General features: G+C 39.5%; 1 protein-coding gene across 2 annotated transcripts in view; it reads right to left on the reverse strand.

Moving 5' to 3' along the window:
• The window catches only part of NAT1 (N-acetyltransferase 1), a gene marked incomplete at its 3' end in the record, with an annotated part of 96,523 nt that extends 74,255 nt beyond the window's left edge, over positions 1-22,268 (reverse strand). The window contains 2 exon segments of one of the 2 annotated variants that reach the window (XM_070088457.1): positions 3,199-3,308; positions 22,146-22,268. 2 annotated transcript variants of the gene reach the window in all.
• Positions 22,269-23,588: the final 1,320 nt, after the last annotated feature.

Here is a 23,588-nt window from a genome sequence, read left to right on the forward strand (position 1 = left end):
TTCCTCCTTTTCTTGTTCCTTATCCCGTTTTCCACTCTTTGTACAACTCTGGCAAGCTTCTTAGAAACTTCCTTATGCTTTCTAGGTTTTCACTCTTCAGTACCTCTCTTGTGCCTGACCAGCTGCCCCTCTCACTGGGGCAAATCCAGAAATGACTTTCTTGTTTTAGGTCCTTCATCATGGTTGCATGAAGCTTTGTACATGATATATGGGATGTTTTCCCACATATTTCACAATCAATGCCCCTCATATTTCTCACAAAATTTTTCACATACACAACAGACTATTCCTGGCCATGATCACTCCTGGGCATGTGTATGTGGTAGGTGGTGGGTGTGGAAAGGTGAAGGTGCGAGGAGGGGGGGCTGGGGGTGGGATTGTTGGCTGGGTGGTGTAGGATCCGTGGAATGGGGTGGGGGCATGAGGAGGGGGCTTGGAGGTGGGGTGCACATGGCACTTGCGCAGCTTGTTCCCTTATAATTACACCACAGGTTGTACACTAGCACTAAAGATAACTTTCACATTTTTATGACTAATGTACAGTGGAACCTCTGTTTTCACTTGCCCTGGTTTCGGTTTTAGACTGTTAAAATGCTGTCCCAGTTTTCGTTCATCACCTCGGTTTTTATCTGCCATACCGAATGTATCCATCTGCCCGCGCCCACTCAAAGCATCCCACGCATGCAATCTGAGTCAGTCTGGCTTTGCTTCTCATTGAGTGAACATTACCCTGCATATTCATACAAAACATTTCGTAATCCATTGTTTTTTGTGCTTGTTTATTGACTGTGACTGCTAAATAAGCCACCATGGGGCCAAAGAAAGTTCCGAGTGCCAGCCCTTTGATAAAGAAGGCGAGAAACACAGTAGAATTCAATGGTGGTAGAGAGTGATAGTGGTTGTGATGGTGGTCGAGAGCCTCTTTCCTCCTCGCCATCTTCCATACGCCAACAAGTCTTCAATAAAGGTAAAAGTGATTTAAACGTTCATTTATCCATTTCATTAGTACTTTATATTTCTCTGTTTTCTGTATGTAAAACTAGTTATTCTCTATAAAATGTATTTTTGTTAATATTTTTGGGTGTCTGGAATGGATTAATTGGATTTACAGTGGACCCTTGTTTTTCATGATTAATCCATTCCAGAGAGTCTGCAGAAAGTTGAAATTCATAAATGGTGAAACCATTTTCCCCATAAGAAAAAATGGAAATACAATACATTTCAGACACCCAGATTAACAAAAAAATATTTTTTTTTTGAAGATTAAATATAGATTTACATACAGAAAACAATGACAAATAAGTATAAAGAACTAATAAAATGGATAAATGAACATTTAACATCACACTTACCTTTAATGAAGACTTGTTGGTACATGGCAGGCTGGCAGGAGGCGAGTTTATTATGCTTCAATATGATGCTAATCTCTCTGGCCTATTTATCTATCACAATTCATCTAATATGACATTAACAATAATAACATAGAAACATGATATATATTCTAGAATTAATATGTGGGAGACGGCCGACTTGTTGGAGAGAAAGAAAAAAAAAAAATATGAGAAGTGGTGGTGGTGGTGCTGTTGGGTTTATAAGGGCCACTGAGAGAAGTCGTACATATTAGTGGTAGTGGAGGTGGCAGCAGAAGCCACCACCACCACCACTATTCACACTGAAACAATGTACGTAATTTATAAATAAGAAATATTTACACTTCCCTTGGAGGAGATTTTAGTTTAATTAGTTTGATGGAGGAGATGCTGGCAGAGGTTTAGGATAGTGGAAGATAGCAGGGCAGTGTATGTTCAGTGGCCCTATACACCAACAACATTGGAGAGTTAGTGTCGTGTCGTTTTTCTATTGCTTAATCGCTTAACTTACTTGCTACACTTTATCGCTGGCTGGAGCTATAGCCTTTATCGATATCTGCTGCTTTAGTATTGTACATATTTTAGAATCACTGAAGAAGGCACATTCTCCCCTCTCTCTTCCTCGTCCACTTTGGTATTTTGCTATGAGATTTTTCTTGAATTCTATAGTGTTTCTTTCCGTCTTTACCAAAGAACTGGCACTAGGAGAGCCTTCTTTAAGCCCATGGTGGTTTATTTAGCAGTTGCAAGCACAAAAAGCAATGGATTATGAAATACACCTACCATCCGACTTACGACCTGCTCGATTTACGACCACTCGACTTATGACCGTGTTTTTTATGCCAAATTTCTGGGAAATAAACAACTATTTGTGTTGTACACGGTGTTTATCCTAAACCTTACAGTATAAAATACAGTACTAACAACATAAAAAGTAAAGTAAAACATGAAATACCATAATAAAACAAAATAAAGTCATTACAAAAATGTTTTGTTGATATTCAGTAGTAAAGTTCTACTTACGACCATTTCGGCTTACGACCGGTTTCTCAGAACCGAACTCGGTCGTAAGTCGGATGGTAGGTGTATATTGTATGAACCCGTGGGGGTGATGGTCACTTGCCCACATATGTCACACTGACTCTCTGGATGTTGTGTGGGAGCCTTTGTGTACGCCCAGCCGCTCCTGGCTGCACGGACGCGTCCCGTACGACGGACGAATCGTGAGGCAAATCACAAACCACGAGGCTATATTTTGCCAAAAGTTGGATTTCACGAAAGTTGCAGCCGCCGCAACGCAGGAGTTCACCGTACATTATTTCTTATGGGAAATATTGTTTCAGTTTTCGTCGAATTCAGTTTTCGTCAGGCTCTCTGGAACGAATTAAAGGCAAAAACCGAGGTTCCACCGTACTCTAACTGCAATATTTTAAGTATTCATTACGTACAGCTTTAGAAGACCAAATAAAAAATGTAATAAAAATAATTATACAGTATATATAACCCAGTCAAATCAATCAATATGACTTATTTCCAGGTTTTGAGAAGTATTACACTGAAATAATTGTAATGTTATAAATACTCTTTCTGGGAAGTAACCTGTGTACTAAATGACATTTTACTGTAAAGGTTTGCAAACTGCTTAATGAATATGTGAATACAAAATACTGAAAGCACCATATAAAAATAATATTCAGTACATACTTTGTAAAAGAAACCAAGCAACTTGAATAAAATCAAACTGTATATTTTAAGTGTTCTAAATGTAATGCTAATATTAGTAATAGTCAACAAAATCGAGATAATGTTAACTGAAACTCCAACTGACCTTCCTCCCACGGAGCGAGAAGCACCCCCCTGGCTCCTCTGCCCGTCCGTTGTTGCTCGTTGGTAACCCACCCTGATAAAAAAGGGTTCTCTTCAGGAAAAATGGAACTCCTGAAAAAAAAAAATGTATACATTAAGATACCATTCCAAATTTATTTCCTCCATGACAATGCTAATTACACAGCAGATAGTTAAACAGTGCCTCCTGCTGTATTGGTATTATTAGTGACAGCAGGACTAAATTACAATTACAGCAAAATACTGAAAGATTAACACGTAGATAGCCAAGTTTGCCTATTAAAAAAAAAAAAAAAAAAGTGATGAATTGAAAGAACAGAGGGAATCCAGTGAATCTGCTGAATTTTCAAATCACTGACCTCAGGTATCAGGTTCAGAAATGGTAAAATATAACCATCAGTAGCCCTAAAACATAAATGAGGTTTATTTTATGCTAATTTATATTGGATTACAATTTGTTGATAATTTCACTAAATGAATATATGGGAAAATTACATCAGAAAAACACTGGAGACTTCCCAGGAGGATTTAGACAAACTCAATACCTGGTCAGAAAAGTGGCAGATGCAGTTCAATGTAGATAAATGCAAGGTTCTGAGGTTCGGGAGTGTCCATAACCCTAGTACACCTACCACCCGACTTACGACCGAGTTCGGTTCCGAGAAACCTGTCTTAAGTCGAAATGGTCGTAAGTCGAACTTTACTACTGAATATCAACAAAACATTTTTGTAATGACTATTTTATTGTTTTATTTTGGTATTTCATGTTTTACTTTACTTTTTATGCTGTTAGTACTATATTTTATACTGTAAGGTTTAGGATAAACACTGTGTACAACACAAATAGTCGTTTATTTCCCAGAAATTTGGCATAAAAAATACGGGCGTAAGTCGTGTAATCGTAAGTCGAGCAGGTTGTAAGTCAGATGGTAGGTGTACTTATCAGTTAAATAACGTAGAACTTAGCCATACAGATTGCGAAAAGGACTTGGGGGGGGGGGTTATGATAAGCAGTAACCTTAAACCAAGACCGCAATGCCTAATCGTACGTAATAAGCCAAACAGATTACTGGAATTTATATTAAGAAGTGTAAGCAACAGAAGTTCAGCAGTTATATTATAGCTTTATACATCATTAGTAAGGCCTCACCTAGATTATGCACCTCAGTTCTGATCCCCATATTACACAATGGACATAAATTCGTTAGAAAACATTCAGCGTAGAATGACTAAATTAATACATAGCATTAGAAATCTTCCTTAAGAAGAAAGATTGAAAATCCTTAAATTACATTCACTTGTTAGACGAAGAATGAGGGGAGACATGATCGAAGTGTACAAGTGGAAGATGGGTATTAATAAAGGGGATATAAATAAGGTCTTGAAGATATCTCTCCAAGAGAGAACCCACAGTAACATAAGAATGGAGGAACACTGCATAAGGCCTACTGGCCCATACAAGACAGGTCCTTATCAAAATGACCTCTACCAAAAGCTACTCAAGAATTTACTCCCATACCCAATGACACAAATCAAACCCAGCCCCTTCCACTCATATATTTGTCCAATCTCTTTTTAAAGCTGCCCAAAGTCCTAGCCTCACTCACCCTACTGGGAAGATTGTTCCAAGCATCCACAACTCTGTTAGAAAACCAGTACTTACCTATGTCCTTTCTAAATCTAAATTTATCCAACTTAAACCCATTATTTCTGGTTCTTACCTGGTTCGACACCCGTCATCCACTTATACACTTTAATGATATCTCCCCTCATTCTACGTCTCTCCAGAGAGTGGAGATTTAAGGCTTTAAGTCTATCTTCATACGGGACATTCCTCACACAGTAAATCATTTTAGTCATTCTTCTCTGTATGTTCTCCAATGAGTCTATATCCATCCTGTAGTACGTAGACCAAAACTGAGCAGCATAATCTAAACGAGGCCTCACTAGTGATGTATAGAGCTGTAGAATAACTTTTGGACTTCTGTTACTTATACTTCTAGAGATAAATCCTAGTAATCTGTTAGCCTTGATGCACACACTAAGGCACTGCTGTCTTGGCTTTAGATTTCTGCTTACCATGACTCCCAAGTCTTTTTCACATTATGTATGATCAAGCTCTACTTCACCTAGTTTATAGCTTCGAGGGTTATTTTCATTACCAAGGACTAGTACCTTACACTTATCCACAATGAACTTCATCTGCCATTTTTTAGACCAAGACATTAATTTGTCGAAATCCTCCTGGAGTTCATTGTTATCCCCCACGGAATGTATTATACGGCCTATCTTTATATCATCAGCAAACTTACTCATGTCAATCATAATCCCTTCATGAAGGTCATTAATGTACATTATGAACAAGAGAGGTCCTAAAACTGATCCTTGTGGAATGCCACTAGTGACTAAGCCCCATTCAGATTTGACCCCATTAATGGAAACTCTCTGCTTTCTATTGGTAAGCCATGCCTCTATCCATGTTAGAACTTTACTTCCTATACCATGAGCTGCCACTTTTCTAAAGTCTCTTGTGAGGTACTCTATCGAAGGCTTTACTAAAATCCAAATAAACAATATCATATTCTTTATCACTGTCTACTGCCTCAAATGTTCTACTGAACAACGTCAGTAAATTTGTCAGGCAGGAACGACCTCTCGTGAACCCATGCTGAGATTCATTAATCAAATTATGTTCTTCAAGGTGACTTCTAATAATGTCAGCTATAATTGATTCTAATAACTTGCCCATTATAGATATCAGGCGGTAATTTGAAGGAGTGGACTTATCCCCTGATTTGAATATAGGAATCACATTAGCCATCTTCCACAACTCTGACACAACACCGGTAAGGATGGATGCATTAAACACGCTCGTTAATGGCTGACTAAATTCATCTTGCATTCCTTAAGTACCCTGGAAAACAACTCGCCGGGTCCCGGGGACTTATTTTGCTCCAGTTTGTCTATCTGTTTGATAACCATGTCCCTCGTGACAGTAATATTAGTTAATTTGAATTCATCAGGAACCGAGTAATTGTTAATTTCTGGAATCTCATTTATGTCTTCCTGTGTAAAAATTTACAAAAAATAGTCATTAAATAAGGAACACATTTCCAGTTTGTTATCTGTCAGCTGTCCATTCCCAATTTTCAGAGGTCCTACTTTTTCCTTCACCTTCGTCCTATACACTTGAAAGAACCCCTTTGGATTGATCTTTGATTCATTAGCAACACTAATTTCATAGTCACGTTTAGCCTTTCTAATCCGCTTTTTTACTTCTCTTTTAAGCTGAACATATTGGTCAGTAAGGTTAACCTCTCCTCTTCTGATGTGCATTCTTAGACCTAGTGTACATTATTAAGAAAAAAATCAAACGCAGATCCCTTCGTAATCATAAGTATGATCATCGTCAATAATATCATTTGACAGATAACCCCAATTGAGATTAGACAGGTAATGGATTCAAATTAGACAAGTTTAGATTTAGAAAGGATATAGGAAAGTATTGGTTTGGAAATAGGGCAGTTGATGAGTGGAACAGTCTACCTAGTTTGGTTATTGAGGCTAAAACCTTGGGTAGTTTCAAATTTAGGTTGCATAAATACATGAGTGAGAGGGGCTGGATATGACTGGGACTTGCATATTCAAGTTTATTCTCTATAAGGGTTACAATGTGGGGTTTACAGGTTTTGGGTATTGTGTGGTTTACATGTTATAAAATACTAATTACAGAGGGAGCCACTAGGACACCTAGCATGGCTACGCATTTCGAGCAGACTTAGATTAATTCTTAACATTAAATCCTTACAGATTATGGTATTAAGGCTAAGCGACTACATCATAATTTGAGAGTTTAGCAATGTGAATGCTTTTGTTTTGGCACAATACAAGGTGTCTATATTGGAGTATCATAGGCAAACTTATAACTAGTTAGGATTTATTATTTTAAGATTAGTATTTCTGGGTTTATAGTCAGTGGGTGAGTGAGTAATTGTGAACCACCAGGTGGTTATCATGTAGTTAGTTGTCGGGGTGTATCAGGGAGATGAGATGTTTTCTAACTGTAGTTTTGAAAGTGATGAATGTGTCTGCAGTTCTAGTTTTCAGGTAGGGCGTTCCAGATTTTAGGTCCTTTGAAATACATTGAATTTTTGTAAAGGTTTAGTCGAACACGGGGAATGTCATAGAGATGTTTGTGTCTGGTGTTATGCCTGTGGATCCTGTCACAACTATCAAGAAAGCATTTTAGGTCAAGGTTAATATTGGAATTTAAGGTCCTGTAGATATAGACTGCACAGTAGTGTGGATGTTCTGAACAGGGAGTAAGTTTAGATCTAGGAAGAGTGGGGGGGGGGTTGCCAGGGATGGGATTTAGTGATTATTCTTACTGTGGCTTTTTGTTGGGTTATTATTGGCTTTAGGTGTGTTGCTGCAGTTGAACTCCAAGCACAGATAGCATAGGTGAGGTATGGATATATAAGTGAATGGTATAGTGTGAGAAGGGCAGTTTGGGGCATGTAGTATCATATCTTGGATAGAGTTATCAGAGCTTATTTCTTGGGTGGCATTGAAATTGGGTTGGGCAAATGTTTTGTTAGTGGAATGGGTAATGAAGGACTTGCCTAGTATGGGCCAACAGGCCTGCTGCAGTGTTCCTCCTTTCTTATGTTCTTATAACCTAATCATGGCCGGGCCGTGGGGGCACCGACTCCTGGAATACTCTCCAGATAGGTAGGTAGACCAATTGGCACTCTGGGAATGTTGGAGAGATCACTGGCACTATCAGGGAGTTTTCGAAGATTTGGACATGTTTATGTTGGTTAATAAATGGCAGATGTAGTTCAATGTGGACAAATGTTAGGTTCTAATCCTGGCAGTTATAAACTAAGCAATAAGAACATAAGAAAGGAGGAACACTGCAGTAGGCCTGTTGGCCCATACTAGGCAGGTCCTTCACAAATCCAACTCACTAACAGAATAAATGCTACCCAAGCAATAAGCTTTGATAGTTCTATTTACTCATGTGCAAGTCCTTCTCAAATCCAACCCCTCTCACTCACATACTTATCCAACCTAAATTTGAAACTTCCCAAGGTTTTAGCTTCGATAACCCTACTAGGCAGACTGTTCCACTCAACTACCCTATTACCAAACCAGTACTTTCCTATATCCTTTCTAAATCTAAACTTATCTAATTTGAATCCATTACTGCAGGTTCTCTCTTTGAGGGATAGCCTCAAAACCTTATTTATATCCCCTTTGTTAATACCCATCTTCCACTTATACACTTCGATCATGTCTCCCCTCATTCTTCGTCTAAGTGAATGTAGTTTTAGGGTCTTCAATCTTTCTTCATACAGAAGATTTCTAATGCTATGTATTAATTTTGTCATTCTACGCTGAATGTTTTCTAACGAATTTATGTCCATTGTGTAATATGGGGACCAGAATTCAGCTGCATAATCTAGGTGAGGCCTCAATAAAGATGTGAAATGCTGTAATAAAACTGCTGGACTTCTGTTGCTTACACTTCTTGATATAAATCCCAGTAATCTGTTTGCCTTATTACATATGCTTAGGCACTGCTGTCTTGGTTTAAGGCTACTGCTTACTATAACCCCCAAGTCCTTTTCGCAATCTGTATGGTTAAGTTTTACATTATTTAACTTACAAGTGCTAGCGTTATGGACACTCCTGAGCTTCAGAACCTTGCATTTATCCACATTGAACTGCGTCTGCCACTTTTCTGACCAGGTATGAGTTTGTCTAAATCCTCCTGAAGTTCCATGACATCTACATTTGAATCAATTATCCTACCTATCTTTGTGTCATCAGCAAATTTGCTTATTTCATTAGCAATTCCTTCATCAAGGTCAATGGTATACATTATAAACAGCAACGGGCCTAAGAACACACTTGTTACAGATCCCCACTCGAATTTAACCCCACTTATGCACACACTGCTTCCTGTCGGTGAGCCATGACTCGATCCGTGACAGAAATTTTCCCCCAATCCCACGAGCTGCCACTTTAACAGTCTTTGGTGCGGTACTCTATCGAAAGCCTTATTAAAATCCAAATAAACAATATCGAATTCTTTATTGTGATCAACGGCCTCAAAAGCTTTACTCAAGAAAGTTAGTAAATTAGTTAGGCAGGAACGTCCCCTTGTGAATCCAAGCTGAGTGTCATTAATCAAATTATGCTTATCAATATGACTTCTTATACTATCAGCTATAATTGACTAATAATTTGCCTACAATTGAGGTTAGGCTTATTGGGTGGTAATTCGATGGTAACGACTTGCCCCCTGCTTTAAAAATAGGAATTACATTAGACATCTTCCACATATCAGACACTACACCTGTTTGAAGATATAAATTAAAAATATTAGTCAACTGTTCAGAGTTCCATTTTGCACTCCTTAAGAACCCTTGAAAAATAGCTCATCAGGGCCCGGCGATTTAATTTGTTTCAGTCGGGTCTATTTGCTCCATAACCATTTCGCTAGTGACTGATATTACATAATTGATCTTCAGGCCCACTGTAAAAATTAATTACTGGAATATTGTTGAAACAAAGATGTCTGGTAAAGTTGGATTTCAGTGGTGACCTGTACTTAGCTCAGTGAGGACATGTCTAGTGTACTCTGTGGACTGAACCAAGATGCCCTTCATTGAGCAACTTTACCAGCAGCATAAGGAGGAATTGAGGGTAGCGAAGATAGAGATATGGCGACTGACTGAGGAAAACAAGAGGAATCACAGTAGTCCTCTTGTTGCAAGTCCTCAGGTCAAGAAGGGAACCTGGACAGTGGCTGGACAGCATGGAACGAAGTTGATGATCAAGAAGACGAATGGAAAGGTAGAAACAATGAAGGAAACTGTTGTGGAAACATCCACGGCATTCTCCGTGCTGCCCAACGAATGTGAGTCGACTACTGGGAAGTCATGACAAATGACACCAAGGCAAAATAATGTTGTTGTTGGGGATAGCCAGGTTAGGTATATGGATAGGGCCTTCTGCTTGAAGGATAGGAGTAGGAGACAAGAGGGTCTGCTTGCCTGGGGCTGGGATCAATCTTATTATCTGCCTCAGTGCTGGAGGCAATTATGTAGGCTAGCGTAGAAGTGAGGATTCAGTTAGAAGGTTCAAGAGAGCAACAGACATAATTAGGAAGAGGGGGGGACCCTGTTATATGTGGCATTTTGCCAAGAAGGGGTGTCAGAAATGAATGGTTGTCCAGAGCAATTGGTATTAGCCCTTTGACTGTTTTGGTCGTATACATACGTCTTACGAGCCACCGTGTTTGATGTATGTATACTCAAATTCTAGCAGCTTCAAATCAAGCAGGAGAAAGCTGGTAGGCCCACATGTGAGAGAATGGGTCTGTGTGCCCCATATAAAAAAAAATCCTACAGCACGCAGTGCATAACGAGAAAAAAAAAAACTCCGACCATTTTTTTTAATTAAAATGCCAACTTTGTGGTATACTTTTGTGTAGTATTTATGGTTGTATTCTCGTTTTCTTGGCCTCATTTGATAGAATGAAAAATATATTATAGAAATAGAGGTGATTTTGATTAGTTTTGCTATGAAAAGAACCTTGAAATGGAGCTCAAATTAGGGGAAATGTTCGATTTTTGCCGATGTTCCAAAGTAAACAAATGTCATTTTCCAAAATGACATGTCCAAGCAGCCATTCTAATATGCAGTCATGAATGGGCTGACATTATTTATACAATTATTACAATATTGCAGTAGTCTGCATAACAGTAAATCTTCTATTTTTTTTGTTTGAATAAAAATTCAAAACAGAAAGCAAGAGTAATATCAGAGGGGGCTGGAGACATGACTGATGATCAAAGAAAATGTTATTTTAGAGCCAGGAATGTGTGAATTGTTCATTCTGAACCCTATTTTGAAATGGTCATTTTTTAATTTTCGTGAAATTGGCCAAATTGCAAATTTCTGACCAAGTTATTGAGTAGTTGAAATCGTTAAATGGGCAGTTTCTTGTACTCAATCAATAGAAAAAATGGAGTTCTAAAGAAATAGCTATGAGATTAGTCTACTGGAACAATGGAATTAGCTGAAAATAGGGCTCAAAGTGGGCAAAATCGCTGATTTGTAAATATCGCTGAGGTGGCTAACTTCGTGAGAGCGTAATTCTGTCAGTTTTCCGTCAAATTTCGTTCTTTTGGTGTCATTACAATTGGGAAAAGATTCTCTATCATTTCATAGGAAAAAATAATGGGGGGGGGGATTTTGTGACACCAGGAGACACCTCAGGATTTGGGGTTGCAAAAGTCAAGGGGTTAATTGTTGGCTGGACAAACACTAAGGATAACGCAGTACCATTCATTAACAACTGGGACCACTTCTATGGCCGAAAATGTATGCCAGGGATGGAGTTCACTTATCCAGGGCAGGTGTGGGTTTTCTTGCTAGCTCCGTTGAGAGGGTTGTTAGGACTTTTAACCCTTTCAGGGTCCGTCCCGTAGATCTACGGCTTTACGTTCAGGGTCCAAACCGTAGATCTACGCCATGAGCTCAGCTCACTCTGATAAACTGAGTGGTACATTTGGGCCTAGATATGAGAGAATACATCTATGTGGTATGTGTGCACCACATAAAACAGATCCTGCAGCACACTGTGTATAATGAGAGAAAAAAAATGAAATCATGATTTTTCGATTAAAACAGCAACTTTGCAGTGTTTTTTCGTATGTTTTTTATAGTTGTATTTGCGATTTCTTGGTCTCATTTGATAGAATGGAAGACATATTACAGAAATAGTGATGATTTTGACTGGTTTTAGCACTGGAAATGGCTTGAAACTGAGCTCAAAGTAGCGGAAATGTTAAATTTTTGCCGATATTCAAGAGTAAACAAACGACCTCACACGTCTAATACACGTCAGCTGGTGGGTCTAATATACATTCACAAATATGGTGATGATATTTATACAATTATTACAGTATTGCATAACAGTAAATCTTCTATTTTTTGGTGTGAATAAAAATTCATTATGTGAATAAAAAATCAAAATGGAATTTATTTGTAAAGCCTCAAAATGTAACTAATGAACAGAGGAAATGTTAGTTTAGTTCCAGGAATACCTACATTGTTTATTCTGGACCCTATTTTGAAATTGGAATATTTTGAACTTTGTATTAAATTGGCCAAATTAACAATTTCCGATCACTTTATTTTGTAGTTGAAACAGTTGACTTGGCGATTTCTTGTGCTCAATCGATAGAATAGAAGTAATACTAGTGAAATAGCTAAGAATTTGGTTGATTAGAATAATGTAATTAGCCTAAAATGGGAGTCAAAGTCGGCAAAATCGCCGATTCGTAAATATCGCTGACACATCAAAATTCGCGAGAGCATAATTGCGTCAATTTTCCACCAAATTTCGTACTTTTTGTTTTATTACCTTCACAAAAAGATTCTCTACGATTTCATAAGAAAAAATAAATTTTTTTTTTTTAAATTCTTGGACACTGGTGCGTGACTCCAGATTTGGGCCTTTAACCCTGAAAGGGTTAAACTAGGATTAATAACAAAAAAAAGGCACAATACCGTGACTGGAACGATACACAAATAACCCGCACATAAAAGAGAGAAGCTTACGGCGACATTTCGGACCGACTTGGACCACTTACAAAGTCACACTAACCAGAAGTGGAGCAGGACGGCTATATATAGGCAGGAAGAGGTGGTGGTAGTAGTAGTAGTAGTACAAGAATGGTACTACTACTACCACCACCTCTTCCTGCCTATATATAGCCGTCCTGCTCCACTTCTGGTTAGTGAGACTTTGTAAATGGTCCAAGTCGGACCGAAACATCGTCGTAAGCTTCTCTCTTTTATGTGCGGGTTATTTGTGTAAACTAGGATTAGTTAGAGGTATGGGGTTTAGAAATGAAAAATAATGAGTATGGATACATTGATTTAGGCTTTGATATTATAAATCTTAATAATAACAGTCATGGAGTAATGCTGGGTAATGATAATTTCAGAAATTGTGTGAAAGCAAAGGTGAACAGGAAAAATGTGCAGAAGAAAAAACGTATGATGGTATTTTATGCTAACAGCTGAAGTGCAAGAAATAAGATTAATGAACTACGTTTGGTAGCATGTGCTGGGAACTTTAATGTCATTGCAATAACAAACTGGTATGATTTAAAAAGTCGGGATGTGATTGCTGAGTGTGATATTCAAGGGTTTAAGTTGTTCCATGTGGATTGATGTAATGGGATGGGGGGAGGAATTGCATTATATGTACGAGAAAATATTAATCGTTGCATAAAAACAGGTATAAAAATAGATGGACTAGTAACAATCTGTTTGGGTATAGTTTGTGGGTGAAGAAAAACTAATTCTAGGTATAATATACCGACCTCCAGGCTTGGATCACAATAGAGGGAAACTTCTTTGGGATGAAACTGTTAGGACTTCTAGACACTAATGTAGTGATAGTAGGGGATCTTAACTTTAGTCAAATTGACTGGACTTCTTTGACCGGTAATCTGGAGTCGTGACTTTATGGAAGCAGTTCAGGATTGTTTTCGGAAGCAGTGTGTAACAGAACCTACCAGGGGCAATAATTTGCTCGACCTAGTCTTGTCAAATAAGGAAACGCTCATAAATAATCTGGAGATCACTGAAGAGCATAGCGCGAGTGATCACAAATTCATGACATATAGCATTAACTGGGAATACAAGCATAATGATAATACAGTAAAAATCCCTTATTTTCTTCCTGCCGATTATAGACTTAGGGAACACCTGTCTAATCTCGATTGGGGTTATCTAGCTAATGATTTTATTGACGACAATCATACTTATGATTACGAAGCGATCTGCGTTCATGATTTTTTCTTAATAATGTACACCGTGCTGAGAGTATATACATTCCCCAGAGAGAAATTAGATCTAATAATAACGATCCTAAATGGGTTAACAGGAGGCTAAAGCATCTATTAGGGGAGAAAAAGGAGAATTTATAAGCGCTTCAGAAGAGAAGAGGTTAACCTTACTGACCAATATGTTCAGCTTAAGAGAGAAGTAAAAGTGGATTAGAAGGGCAAAACATGATTATGCAATTAGAGTTGCTGATGAATCAAAGACCAATCCAAAGGGGTACTTTCATGTGTATAGAATGAAGGTCAAGGAAAAAAGTAGGACCTCTGAAAATTGGGAATAGACAGTTGACAGATAACGAACTGGAAATGCGTTCCTTATTTAATGACTATTTTTTGTCAGTTTTTACACAGGAAGACATAAATGAGATTCCAGAAATTAATAATTATTCAGTTTCTGATGAATTCAAATTAACTAATATTACTGTCATGAGGGACATGGTTATCAGATAGACAAACTGAAGCAAATTAAGTCCCCGGGGCCCGACGAGTTGTGTTCTAGGGTACTTAAGGAATGCAAGATGGAATTTAGTCAGCCATTAACGAGTGTGTTTAATGTGTCCATCCTTACTGGTGTTGTACCAGAGTTGTGGAAGATGGCAAATGTGGTTCCTATATTCAAATCAGGGGATAAGTCCATTCCTTCAAATTACCGTCCAAAAAGCCTAACTTCTATAGTGGACAAGTTATTTGAATCAATTATACTGACATAATTATAAGTCACCTTGAAGGGCATAATTTGATTAATGAATCCCAGCACGAGTTCACGAGAGGTCGCTCCTGCCTAACAAATTTACTGATGTTCTTCATTAGGACATTTGAGGCAGTAGACAGTGATAAAGAATATGATATTGTTTATTTGGATTTTAGTAAAGCCTTCGATAGAGTACCTCACAAGAGACTCTTAAGAAAAGTGGCAGCTCATGGTATAGGAAGTAAAGTTCTAGTATGGATAAAGGCATGCTTTAACAATAGAAAGCAGAGAGTTTCCATTAATGGGGTCATATCTGAATGGGGATTAGTCACTAGTGGCGTTCCACAAGGATCAGTTTTAGGCCCTCTCTTGTTCATAACTTACATTAATGACCTTGATGAAGGGATTATGAGTGACATAAGCAAATTTGCTGATGATACAAAGATAGGCCATATAATACATTCCGAGGAGGATAGCAATGAACTCCAGGAGGATTTGGACAAATTAATGTCTTGGTCTGAAAAATGGCAGATGAAGTTCATTGTGGATAAGTGTAAGGTACTAGTCCTTGGTAATGAAAATAACCATCGAAGCTATAAACTAGGTGAAGTAGAGCTTGATCATACAGAATGTGAGAGACTTGGGAGTCATGGTAAGCAGAAATCTAAAGCCAAGACAGCAGTGCCTTAGTGTGCTCAACAATTCTAACAGATTACTTGGATTTATCTCAAGAAGTAACTATAGTCCAAAAGTTATTTTATAGCTCTATACATCACTAGTGAGGTCTCATTTAGATTATGCTGCTCAGTTTTGGTCCCCTTACTACAGGATGGATATAGACTCATTAGAGAACATACAGAGAAGAATGACTAAAATGATTTACTGAGTAAGGAATCTCCCGTATGAAGATAGACTTAAAGCCTTACATCTCCACTCTGGAGAGATGTAGAATGAGGGGAGATATCACTGAAGTGTATAAGTTGTAGAATGAGGGGAGATATCATTGAAGTGTATAAGTGGATGACGGGCATAAACAAAGGAGATATTAATAAAGTACTGAGGGTGTCGAACCAGGTAAGAACCAGAAATAATGGATTTAAGTTGGATAAATTTAGATTTAGAAAGGACATAGGTAAGTACTGGTTTTGTAACAGAGTTGTGGATGCATGGAACAATCTTCCCAGTAGGGTGATTGAGGCTAGGACCTTGGGTAGCTTCAAAAAGAGATTGGACAAATATATGAGTGGGAGGGGCTGGGTCTGATTGGTGTCATTGGGTACGGGAGTAAATTCTTGGGTAGCTCTGGGTAGAGGTCTTTTTGATAAGGACCTGCCTTGTATGGGCCAGTAGGCCTTATGAAGTGTTCCTCCATTCTAATGTTATGTTCATATCACCGACTTCAGTAAGTTATCTAGGCGGCAGGTTCAGCAACCTGTTAAAAAATATACCAAGAGCTACCCAAGAATTAGTTTACATTAGATAACCAATAGTTAGTTTACATTAACTAGTGCTTGCTTGGGAGAGCTCTTCACCCGTAACGAAATATCCACGCCTTCCCAACTGATCAAGAACACTGGTGTTCAACCTAAATGCCAAATACGGTATACAAATACCTCGTAAGCAAGAGAGAAACTTGTGAAAAAGTTTTGGGTTATATGTGTATTCTTCATCACAGTATTGTGCCTCTTATTCTGAATGTCAAATACCAAGTTCTGGTGGGGCCCAGTGAAGTCGCCTACTTTTTACATCGCCATCAAGTTAATCCAGGCAGCAGATTCAGCAATTTGATAAAATACATCATTACCTTGAATAATTCAACAAGTTAGGTATAAAATAAGGCATGCACATTTTTATGAAATTTATACTTAGGCTGTCATCTATTGAGGACACAGTTAACCTCCAAGAAGATATAAACAAAGTTTTCCAGTGGGCAATGGAAAACAATGATGTTCAATGAGGACAAATTCCAACTATTTCGTTATGGAAAACTGGAGGGGATAATAACTAGAACAGAGTATACTACAAACTCTGGCCATACAACAGAGCAGAAAAATAATGTAAGGGACCTGGGAGTAGTAATGTCTGAGGATCTCACTTTCAAGCATCACAACACTGCCACAATCACAAGTTCAAAAAAAAATGATAGGATGGATAATGGGAACATTCAAAACAAGAGATGCCAAGCCATTGATGATCCTTTTCAAATCACTTGTTCTCTCTAGGCTGGAATACTGCTGTACATTAACATCTCTGTTCAAAGCAGGTGAAACTGCAGATCTAGAGTGTACAGAGAACCTTTACTGCACATTTAAGTTCTGTTAACCACCTTAACTACTGGGAACCCTTGGAAGCACTTAACTTGTACTTGCTGGAACGCAGGAGAGATACATATATCATAATCTACACTTGGAAAATCCTGGAAGGAATGATCCCGAATCTGCACACAGAAATCACTCCCTACGAAAGTAAAAGACTGGACAGGTGATGCGAAATACCCCCAATTAAAAGTAGGGGTGCCATTGGTACACTAGGAGAAAACACCATAAACATCTGGGGCCTAAGACTGTTCAACAGCCTCCCACCAAGCATAAAGGGAATTACCAATAAACCCCTGGCTGCCTTCAAGAGAGAGCTGGACAGATACCTAAAGTCAGTGCCGGATCAGCCGGGCTGTGGTTCATACGCTGGGCTGCGTGCGGCCAGCATTAATAACAGCCTGGTTGATCAGGCCCTGATCCACCGGGAGGCCTGGTCGTGGACCGGGCCGCGGGGGCGTTGATCCCCGGAATAACCTCCAGGTAGACTCCAGGTAGGAACTTGCAGCAGTAGAAAAGTATATTTTACAAACCAATCAGTGACTTGACAGGGTGAGACTGCTGGTATTCTTTGATTCAGCAGAATTTTAAAGGCAAAGTAACAAGATTTTGAATAACTGGACAATAGTACATATGGAAAGCCCCTGGTTAAGCAAAGCATTCTGGGAAAGATTAAACTGATTGTAAAGCTAGTATAACAGAACATAAAACACTGCACATGCATGTATACAGACGTTAACAACATGCATTGAATAAAAGTAATTCTCGCGAATATACAAAATTTACCATGTGAAATTAAATCAGATGTGTTTTCAGGTACATTAGGCAACATTTAGCATAGTACATTGAAGCAATCCTGTCAAGTGCAAAAACATTTACAGGTATCCATTTCTCACTATTTTTAACAGGATGGTGATATAGATGACAGTTACTACCCTACATCAGTTATGCTCCCATAAAAATAGGATAGGAGCACTAAACCTGCACAATGGAAAAAGTTAGAATTATTGGAGATTTGATAAGTACAAATGGAAAATTAGAAGGAAATGCCAATGATCTCATCATTAACAAGTCACCAATAGGTCAGACATATGCAATATTTTTTTTGGCTGGCAGAGTTCACCCACACAAATTTAATAAAACTATACCTAAGCACTAAACAGTCTAACTTAAACTATGTTGTTGAATAACTCTTAGTTTCAAGTCGCTAATAACAAAGGCACAATACCATGACTGGAACAATACACAAATAACCCGCACATAGGAGAGGTGAGCTTATGACGAAGTTTCGGTCTGACTTGGACCAGTGTGACTTTGTAAATGGTTCAAGTTGGACCAAAAACGTCATCATAAGCTTCCCTCTCTTATGTGTGGGTTATTTGTGTATTTCAAGTCACAGCCTGTTGCCTTGATAACTCAACAATGAGATATGAAAAGCTGGTTTCAGCAGCCACCACATGAAAGCTGGTTTCAGCAGCCACCACATGAAAGCTGGTTTCAGCAGCCACCACATGAAAGCTGGTTTCAGCAGCCACCACATGAAAGCTGGTTTCAGCAGCCACCACATGAAAGCTGGTTTCAGCAGCCACCACATGAAAGCTGGTTTCAGCAGCCACCACATGAAAGCTGGTTTCAGCAGCCACCACATGAAAGCTGGTTTCAGCAGCCACCACATGAAAGCTGGTTTCAGCAGCCACCACATGAAAGCTGGTTTCAGCAGCCACCACATGAAAGCTGGTTTCAGCAGCCACCACATGAAAGCTGGTTTCAGCAGCCACCACATGAAAGCTGGTTTCAGCAGCCACCACATGAAAGCTGGTTTCAGCAGCCACCACATGAAAGCTGGTTTCAGCAGCCACCACATGAAAGCTGGTTTCAGCAGCCACCACATGAAAGCTGGTTTCAGCAGCCACCACATGAAAGCTGGTTTCAGCAGCCACCACATGAAAGCTGGTTTCAGCAGCCACCACATGAAAGCTGGTTTCAGCAGCCACCACATGAAAGCTGGTTTCAGCAGCCACCACATGAAAGCTGGTTTCAGCAGCCACCACATGAAAGCTGGTTTCAGCAGCCACCACATGAAAGCTGGTTTCAGCAGCCACCACATGAAAGCTGGTTTCAGCAGCCACCACATGAAAGCTGGTTTCAGCAGCCACCACATGAAAGCTGGTTTCAGCAGCCACCACATGAAAGCTGGTTTCAGCAGCCACCACATGAAAGCTGGTTTCAGCAGCCACCACATGAAAGCTGGTTTCAGCAGCCACCACATGAAAGCTGGTTTCAGCAGCCACCACATGAAAGCTGGTTTCAGCAGCCACCACATGAAAGCTGGTTTCAGCAGCCACCACATGAAAGCTGGTTTCAGCAGCCACCACATGAAAGCTGGTTTCAGCAGCCACCACATGAAAGCTGGTTTCAGCAGCCACCACATGAAAGCTGGTTTCAGCAGCCACCACATGAAAGCTGGTTTCAGCAGCCACCACATGAAAGCTGGTTTCAGCAGCCACCACATGAAAGCTGGTTTCAGCAGCCACCACATGAAAGCTGGTTTCAGCAGCTACCACATGAAAGGGATATAAAGCTACAAAGAATAAAATTAAAAGAAAACATGCAACCTTGGCTTCATATCAAGAAGCATAAATAATAGGAGTCCTCAGGTTGTTCCTCAACTCTATATATCCTTGGTTAAGCCTCATTTAGATTATGTTGCACAGTTTTGGTCACCATATTATAGAATGGATATAAATGCTCTGGAAAACGTACAAAGGAGGATGACAAAGTTGATCCCAAGCATCAGAAATCTTTCCTACGAGGATAGACCGAGGGCCCTGAATCTGCACTCTAGAAGGGCGTAGAATTGGGGGGGATATGATTGAGGTGTATAAATGGAAGACAGGAATAAATAAAGGGGATGTAAATAGGACTCACAACAATGGTTTTAAGTTGGAAAAATTCAGATTCAGGAAGGATATAGGAAAGCACTGGTTTCGTAATAGCATTGTGGATGAATGGAACACACTCCCAAGTACAGTTATAGAAGCTAAAACATTGTGTAGTTTTAAAAATAGGTTAGATAAATACATGAGTGGGTGTGGGTGGGTGTGAGTTGAACCTGATTAGCTTGTGTTACTAGGTCAGTTGCCGTGTTCCTTCCGTAAGTGAATGTGACCTGACCTAACTAGGTTGGGGCGTTGGCTTAAGCCAGTAGGAGACTTGGACCTGCCTCGCATGGGCCAGAAGGCCTGCTGCAGTGTTCCTTCTTTCTTATTCTCTTAACCTTGGATGAAAGTTTGTTAAGCTTCAGATTTAAAATAGAAAGGAAAACACTGGCTTTGTGAGAGGGACAAGTAGAATAAACCATCACTTAGGATAAAAATAATTATTAAAACTGGTATGAACAAGTGGATGAAAGTATGACCTGCCAAGTAGGCCAATATTTGGCTCAAAGTAAATATTGGTTATTTCTTCCAGTTCATTAACTTATTAACAAATTAAACTCTGCAAATTAGAGAAAGGAAATATAAACACTTAGCAGTATAATGTGATTCTTTATTGACAACGTTTTTGCCCACGCAGTGACCTTCCTCAAGTCACAAACAGATCTACCTGGGCGAGAGAGACACGAATATTTATAGGATGAGAATGCTGGGTCAGGTGGAAAATGCTGCACGTGACAATCTTCCAAGTAGGATCTAGAACCTTGGGTAGCTTTAAAAAGAGATTAGATAAGTATATGAGTAGACCTGCAGACCTCCACTTGACCCAGCATTCTCATCCTACAAATACTCGCGTATCTCTCACCCAGGTAGATCTGTTTGTGACTTGATAAAGCCCCCTGCGTGGGCAAAACTTTGTCAATAAAGGATCACACTATACTGCTTAAGTGTTTATATTTCCACTCTCAGTATTTTATACCATTTATTTCCATCTGCAAGTTAGATTACTGCTGCTGCGAAATATACGATTTTATTCGGATTTTTAACCTCAGGGTTAGCCACCTAGGATAACCCAAGAAAAACAATGTCAGTGAGGTAGTCTTATTTCCACTGGGGGTCTTCAATCTATTCCCCCAGAATGCGACCCAAACCCAGGTAACGACTTACCTGCTAGATGAACGGGACAACAGGGATCGAACCACGGACAGTATGAGATGAGTGTTACCTACCAGGCCACAGGACACTACAACCAACAAGATGATACATCACTATGACAACAGAATCCTTCAGCGAGACATTTCACAGAGACTAGGCCTGTTTATATCTATATTTGAAAATAAAGTTGTCCATGGAAAACATTGCCAAAAGTCAACCTTGTTAAATCTATCAACTATATGGGAAAACTGTTCTAAGTACTACAGCTGATTTTTACAAATCTTCACATCTTTTTTTTTTCTAAAAATTTTGAGGATTCATTTAAATACCGTGAAAATAACGTTAATATATGGTCCAGGTGAACCAGTGGTTCAGTATCTGCCTAGAGGAAGCCCATAAATAACGGTGCTTGACCGTCAGTGCATCTTCCTCCTTACAAATTATACCATTCCAGCTGCAGCAAGCATGATGGAGTGATGGAGTTGCAGTAGTGAGGAGTGATGGAGGGAGGTGGGCCGGCCAAACCTCCCTCCCAACACTAAACATTCAATTTTAACAAAAGACTACAACCACTAAACATTTTAAACCTTAAAATTTCGGTTGTATTGCAAAGTTCTCTATCATCCCATGCCTCTGGTGGCGGAAAATACCTTGAACGTGTAGCAGTGAAGGCTAGATTAACAAAGGTGCTTAATAAGGCATGCCTGCCTTCTCAAAATGGGAACGACGCAACTTCTTTACCAATCAATATTATCACTAATTGGCCGCCTTAACCTGGGTAAAACTGAGGCAGCACATGCACACACGCACCCGACACTCGGCTGCAACCTCGCCGCGACACTAGGACGCCAAAGAGACTGAGAAAACCTTAAATAAGGAGGAGGTTCGCGGTAACTCACAGTGAGGAGGGAAGGGCTCGTGGGCTTTCGCAATCTGGAACTCTCCTCCCACAATCACTCTGACGATCACACACTCTTCGAAAATATGTTATATTCAATTCTACCAGCTTTTATCTTCACTTCCAATCGGCAAACTCTCTCTTTTAAATACCAAAATTTATAAAGTCAGTTTTCTATGCTTGGTATTATAAATTAACTGAGATCAAAGAAGATAGCACTGTGAGAATGATGATTGGAACGCTTCCTGAAGGATGACGTCACAGACAGTCTAGTGTCATGGCGGCTTCTCGGCAACCGTTCATGCCTCTCAGAAATAAATCGATGAGTAAACATCGGAAATTTCCCTTATGAGACTTCTTAGCAACCTTGTCAAACATGTACTGCTCAAACTCGTCCCCCGGTGTATGAAAATAACATCCGCTATGCCTAATATACAGGACTAGCAGGGTAGTAAAAATATTCCTTCATATTCATTATACGACCATTTACTTTGTTACGTAATATTAATAATAAATTGATTACGTCACTGTCAGTGGTGTCAAAAACACATGTAGGCGATAAGACAATCTATTGGTACATATATCTCTACATTCTTCCGGAGAGATTTCCAAGGCTACCCAAATTAAATGACCTATTAAACAGTATTGGAAACTAGCTTTTAATACTCCAGCATATATATATATATATATATATATATATATATATATATATATATATATATATATATATATATATATATATATATATATATATATATATATATATATATCAGTGTCTCCTCCTACATGCATGTTACAAAATGAAAGTTATGGCAGGTGGACCAAGGTGTAAATTGTTAGAAGCGAATGTATTGAGCACTTGAATGAAGGACTTGGGAATATAGCGGAAGTATGGAGGTAAACCCACCCCACCACAGCCTCCACACCCCCACCCACCCGATTACCTTCACCCCATCACCGCTACCACCACCATTGCTCCAACAACCATCACCACCACCAACCCTACCCCAACAACCATCACCAACCCTACCCCAACAACCACCACCAACCCTACCCCAACAACCATCACCAACCCTACCCCAACAACCATCACCAACCCTACCCCAACAACCATCACCAACCCTACCCCAACAACCATCACCAACCCTACCCCAACAACCATCACCAACCCTACCCCAACAACCATCACCAACCCTACCCCAACAACCACCACCAACCCTACCCCAACAACCATCACCAACCCTACCCCAACAACCATCACCAACCCTACCCCAACAACTATCACCAACCCTACCCCAACAACCATCACCAATCCTACCCCAACAACCACCACCAACCCTACCCCAACAACCATCACCAACCCTACCCCAACAACCATCACCACCACCAACCCTACCCCAACAACCATCACCACCACCAACCTTACCCCAACAACCATCACCAC

This window comes from Cherax quadricarinatus, chromosome 24 (genome assembly GCF_038502225.1).
Source record: "Cherax quadricarinatus isolate ZL_2023a chromosome 24, ASM3850222v1, whole genome shotgun sequence".
NCBI lineage: Eukaryota > Metazoa > Arthropoda > Malacostraca > Decapoda > Parastacidae > Cherax > Cherax quadricarinatus.